Here is a 6,000-nt window from a genome sequence, read left to right as displayed (position 1 = left end):
TAGCCCATGGGCCTTCCCTGCGCTCAGGTAGGGTATTTCTCGCATGGCAGCATAGGTAATGATGCATCCATTTCCTACCACAGTCTTTGTGTAGGCTTCTGATAAGGTTCCACTTCATGTACCACACATAGAAATTTCCAGAATCCATGTCGGCCCTCTAAGTGCCTCCTTAGCATTGCTTAAAGGTTTTTGGGGAATTTGGTTACTCACAGGGACCTATGGCCCCTAATGCCAAAGTACGTGTGGTGAGAATGGATGTTGCTACAATTGCAAGACTGGAGGTGAAATGGTTAAGGGTGTCGAGCTTGACCAACCCTGGGGAAAATACCCCTAACAACCATTCACTGTCGTCCTACCAACAGTACAGCTCGCACGCAATTTCATCAAATGTATACAATGACCTACTATGGCCAACATAGGGTCTTATATGTAAATTGTAAATTAATAAAATGGGTCTCAAAACCCACCTCTTTTAATGGTTTCGTTTGAACTTATTTTGACCTGAAATATATCATTAAGTTCATTCAATTTCTCTATTGTATTACTCCTAGGCACAGTTAAGCATTTTATTCAGATTAAGAGTCTGCCTTTGCTTTATAACTTAGAAATGATTATTATGGGTTATTATCACTTCCTAACATAATATACTTAAGCTATTAATTAAACATATTTTCTTTCTAGTTCAAGCACTAGCACACATCTACATATACACATATATTTAACATACAAGTCAAGGAAATTTCCCTTCACGATTGCACCAAAGCTATATGCAGAATGACACAATTGCATTCCTTGTTTTCCATATCCATTACAAACAACAATGCAACATAATCCATTAAATGAAAGAAATATTCACAAATAATTATCTTTAATTTTGTAGGACAACTGAGTCTGGGACTATGACTCTCCACCCATCCATAGAGAGATGCAACCACTATTACATGAAAATTCCACTCCCGACCCATATTCTAGATTCTAAGTGTGAAATTATTGCTTATGGGACCACATAGAAAATGCCAAAAAAGTCATGGACTCCAAAGGATCTCTGTCCTCAATCGCAACAGTTGTTTACTTCTTTATTTCCTACAGAGGGAATCTAGAGGTTCCCAACCTCACCCCCAAATACACATAAAGTGATTCACCCCCTCCTAGTGAGTCCAAAAGCCACTCTACCAATTAGGGAAATAACCAAAGACTGTGATCAAGCCTATCTCTATTTCGACTTTAGGATGTTATCCTCCCAAGCCGTTATAGGGCTCGATAGTGACTGTCTCAACCCACAACCTCTAGGGGACCCAAGCTATTACAAGGCTCTAGATATTTCATCCCACCCATATAATCAAGGGACCCAAGCTATTACAAGCTCTAGAGACCTCTTGTATCAACCCATAGCCTCTAGGGACCCAGGCTGTCACAAGGTTCCAAGGATGTTATCTCAACCCACAGCCTCCAGGAATAGAGAACCAATACCCTTCTCTTCTCTTCTCTTCTCTTCTATTCTATTCTATTCTCTTCAAGTCATCTGTTGGAAGCTTCTATTGAAGGCATTGTCCCCAATGTTTAGAGTAAGAGTAAGCATTTTTTTAGAGTAAGATTCTACCTCCATTTTGTAGCTTAGACATTATTGTTATGGGGTTCTTCTCATGTCTTAACATCATATAGTTTGTGGTTGCCAATACTTAAAGCTATTAAACATATTTTCTTTCTATTTCAAGCAATAACACACATGTACATATACACATATCTTTAGCATACAAGTAAGGGAAATGTCCCTTCATGGTTTCACCACAGTTATATGCACAATGTTACAATTGAAACCCCTATTTTCCTTATCCATTAGAAACAATAATGGAACATAATACATTAAATGATAGCAATATTAACAAATACTTATCTTTAATTCTCCAAGGAAACTAAGTCTAGGACTATGACTATCCACCGAACCATAGACAACTAGAACCATTGTTACTTGCAACTGCCACCCCTAAGCCAGATTCCAGAGTTTGAGTGGGAAATGCTTACTTTTGGGACAACACGCAAGTTTTCAGTTAAGTCGGGGACTCCAAAGGATCTCTTGTGTCAATCCCAATAGTTTTTTGCTTCTTTATTTTGTTCACAGGGAGTCTAGAGGTGGCCAACCTCATCCCGTGCACATACAGTGATTCACCCCCTCCTAGTGAGTCTAAAATCCATTGTACCAATCAACACAATAACCAAAGACTATGATCAAGCTTGTCTCTATTTCAACTTTAGGATGGTCTCCTCCCAAGCTGTTATAGGGCTCTAGAGTGACTATTTTAACCCATAAACTTTAGGGAATCTAATCTATTACAAATCTCTAGAGGTTTCATCTCAGCCACAACCTCCAGCGACTCGAGTTCTCATAGGCTCCAGAGACCTCCTTTCTCAACCCATAAAATTTAGGGACCCAAGCTATCATAGAGTTCTAGATATCTTATCTCAAACCATAGCCCTGAGGGATAGAGAATCGATCCCCTTCTCTTCTCTTCTCTTCAAGATGTCTATTTGAAGCTTCTGTTGAAGGCCTGGTTCCTAGTCATATTCTCCATCTCCTTCTAAGAGAAGTTATATGTTCTCCTACTCCCAAAATTTCAATGGACCTCCCCTCCTTCTATCCTCATTTTTTGAATGCCTTCTTTCATTCCCGATCAACATTCCTATCCATCTTATTTACTGATGCGTCCTTCCTGTTTACAGTTTTTCGACTCCTTGATAAATTCCTACCCTCCTTGCTTATAGTTTTTTCTTAAGAAAGCATGAGTCTGAGTAATTTCTCTCAACCTATTTAATTTCAGGAGTTAGTTCATTAACTCCTTGTATTAGCCAACCATTAATGGTTGCCTTGTCAATCTAGGTTTCTCCTTGGCATAAGAAACCACAACATCCCAAGCAGCAATTCACCACCTCCATCTCTAGAATCTGTGTCCCTTTCTCAACCCGTTTAATCTTTGGTAATTGAATTACATGATGAGATTATATGGCCAAATCGAGCCATTCATGGTTGGGCTATTCCAATGCTAGAAGAGAATAACAAAGAAGTTAGTTCCACTTGGATAAAATAAGCAACAAAATAAAAACCTTGAAAATGACAGGAAAAGCAGGTTGTCCTGAACCTTACTCATGCATGACTAAAGCATATGAAATAATTTAAATTAAGATAAGAGCATAGAGATTCTACCGAGTGTGATATGATATTAGTCACAAATTCTCACAAAAGGCAAGAGCATTAAATGTTTCTTAAAATATTATTGTCACTATGTAAATAGTGTAAATGGAATTTGTATATCCATGGTCTAAAATTTATAGTATAACCACATGGTGGGGAGTCTATGTCATTTGACACAACCATTGGGTAAGTAGTAAAAAATAAAATAGAAATTTCTGTTGTTAATAAGCTTAAAATAATGTTGCTAACTCATATTGTCTATAGATTGCTAACCCTTTTTGGGCTAACATACATGTTGATGACCCTTGCTGAGTACATAGAATACAATTGATGGTTTCTGTTTAGCGTGGATGAGTACATGTTGTAAATGGAATGAAGAATTTGAAGATGAGTGAATTTACTCTAGAAATTGAGCCATACCTTAAAATAAAGCATAATGAAAGCACTTTTGGGCCTTGTGGAGGCCACTCAGAAGATGAAAGATAAAATGAAGGATGATTTTCCTATGATATTTCAAAGAATAATGGAATATGAAACAACGAGGACAGTCTCTCTTTTAAGAGGATGGGAGATGTAATACCCTTAGTAACTTTAATTATAATTTTTATCTTTTGGTTGAAAAAGTTAACTAGAGCAAATAAATAAAGATAAATGACATGTCATGAAATATTATTTCATTTCTATTTCAAAAAAAGAAAATAAGTGAAATGAGAAATTAGATTAGTATTATAGTTCTCTCATGAATATGTCAAAGGCCAAGATGAGAAATTAACTTCTAACTGTCAGGAAAAAAAATTGAAGTTAGTAATGCCTAGCAAGGAAGGGACTAAGAAAAACGGGCAAATCCCCCTCTTTGTCGTTCCTCTAGATATCCTTTCAAAAGGAAATAGAAATGGATGAGAATACTTATAGAGAAGATACCATTGTGTTTTGTCATGGTTGGAGTTAAATGCCATAGTGTCGACTTTGTTAGAAAAGGGTTGTGGGAGAATGTTGCTAAGGGTTTAAAACCAAGAAAAATTAGTAGGATGCTGCTAGGGATCTAGGATGTTGAATCAAATTAAGTTTTGTGATTTTTTTTTGATAGTTAGAGGATAGCTCATGGGGAACCAGTGGATGTTGGGTTAAAAATTAGGTGGAACATAAAAGCCTCTGACATTTTCCAGAAAAGACCTAGATAAGAGTATTCTAAACTTGTGAAGTAAATGTATCTAAAAAAGAAAGTATTTGTCTAAGATAATTTTCTATGTAGGGTAATTGTATTTCTATAGGAAAAGAATTTGTACATGGTATGTGAATGTTAAATGCACTAACTATGCATTTCGCAGGAAAATATCATGCAAAAGAAATGTGTATGTAAAGGGGTGCATGGTCTTGTGTAAAAGAAAGCACAATTTGGAATAGTTGTTGTAAAAACTCACTCTATGCATTACTAGAAATTTCAGTTGTGAAAAAGGGAAACTGAATGTTTACTACACAAAGGAATATTGTGAATATCATGGAATTATGTGAATGGATATGATGTGTAATACTAACCTTTAACATGCGAGTTGTAAGTATATTTCTGGATACTGCCAATTTAGCATGGGAATTATATATTACTGAAACTTCGGGAACAAATGGTTACAGGTAAGGGTTTATTAAACAAAATAAAAATAAAAAATAAACACAATAGTTCATACTTTCCTTTTCTAATCCATTTGACAAGAATATTGTTAAAAGAATATGTATGCTTATATATTGTATTGTAATAATTGGAGCTAGATTATTACCTAGGAAATCAGTGGACAAGTTGGATGCCCATCGACTTGAGAGGGTAATAGTCCCGGAATTCTAGCAAATAGGTCTGGGAAGGTGTAGGCTATAAGCTAAAAGAAAACATAAAAGAAGATTAACTATTATCTAAAAGAAAACATAAAGAAGATTAACTACTATATAATACATATCTTATATAGTACAAGTAAATCAAAAAAATTAATATTAATATAGTACAAAGAAAGAATAAAGAATTGTTGTGAAAATTAGCATTAATTTCAAGTAAGATTTTGTGTAAAAAGTATTAAAAGGAAGATTTGTGCATTTACATGAGAATATAATTTTTTTCATATTATATTTTTCATTGTAATCAAAATTATTGTAGAAAAGAAAGCATATCTTCTATGAAAACATAAATAGCATCACAGGAAAATGGCAGTGGAAACCCCGAAGGGAATATTTATTTTGTTCAAATTTTTTTCATATATAATATACATATATAAGAATAAGGTTTTAATAACCAGAGAGTATGCTTTAAAGAAGATCGGTGTAATCAGACGCAAGCCTGTGTAATATAATGTTGGGCCAAAAGGAGAGGTCAATGCTTTTCTGTACCAAAGAAAAACTAATATATAGAGCGGTTGCCAGAATAAAGTTAAAAATTATACAAATGTGACACAAAACCCTGTGACAAGAATTTTTAGAGAATAAGCTTTGTATGGTTGTATGCATGTAGTTACACATATCTTATCACACACAATTTTAGGAGGTTAAGCTAAAAGGCTTCATAAAAAAAATATGCATGCATACCATATGCCTGTATGGGTATAAGCACTAAGTTGTAAAGCTCCAAGAGTTGGTCTTGCCTCTCAGTCGAGAACCCTGGAGTAAATTAAGGAGAATCTAAGAACTTTGGGAATAATTAGGTTAGAAGTATTTTCTGAGCAATGACCTCAACCCCTATCATTCAGGTTACATTCTAGAGAGGAGGCATAACCTGCAAATCCCCAAAAGCTTGTTAGAAATTTCAAGATTGATACAAAAGTAAAAAGTGATGC

The sequence above is a fragment of the Pinus tabuliformis genome, chromosome 7, assembly GCF_031772625.1.
Source record: "Pinus tabuliformis cultivar Carrire ecotype Pingquan chromosome 7, CPIR1, whole genome shotgun sequence".
Classification (NCBI taxonomy): Eukaryota; Viridiplantae; Streptophyta; class Pinopsida; order Pinales; family Pinaceae; genus Pinus; species Pinus tabuliformis.
The sequence above is the reverse complement of the archived record's forward strand: the minus strand, read 5'-3'. Positions refer to the sequence as shown.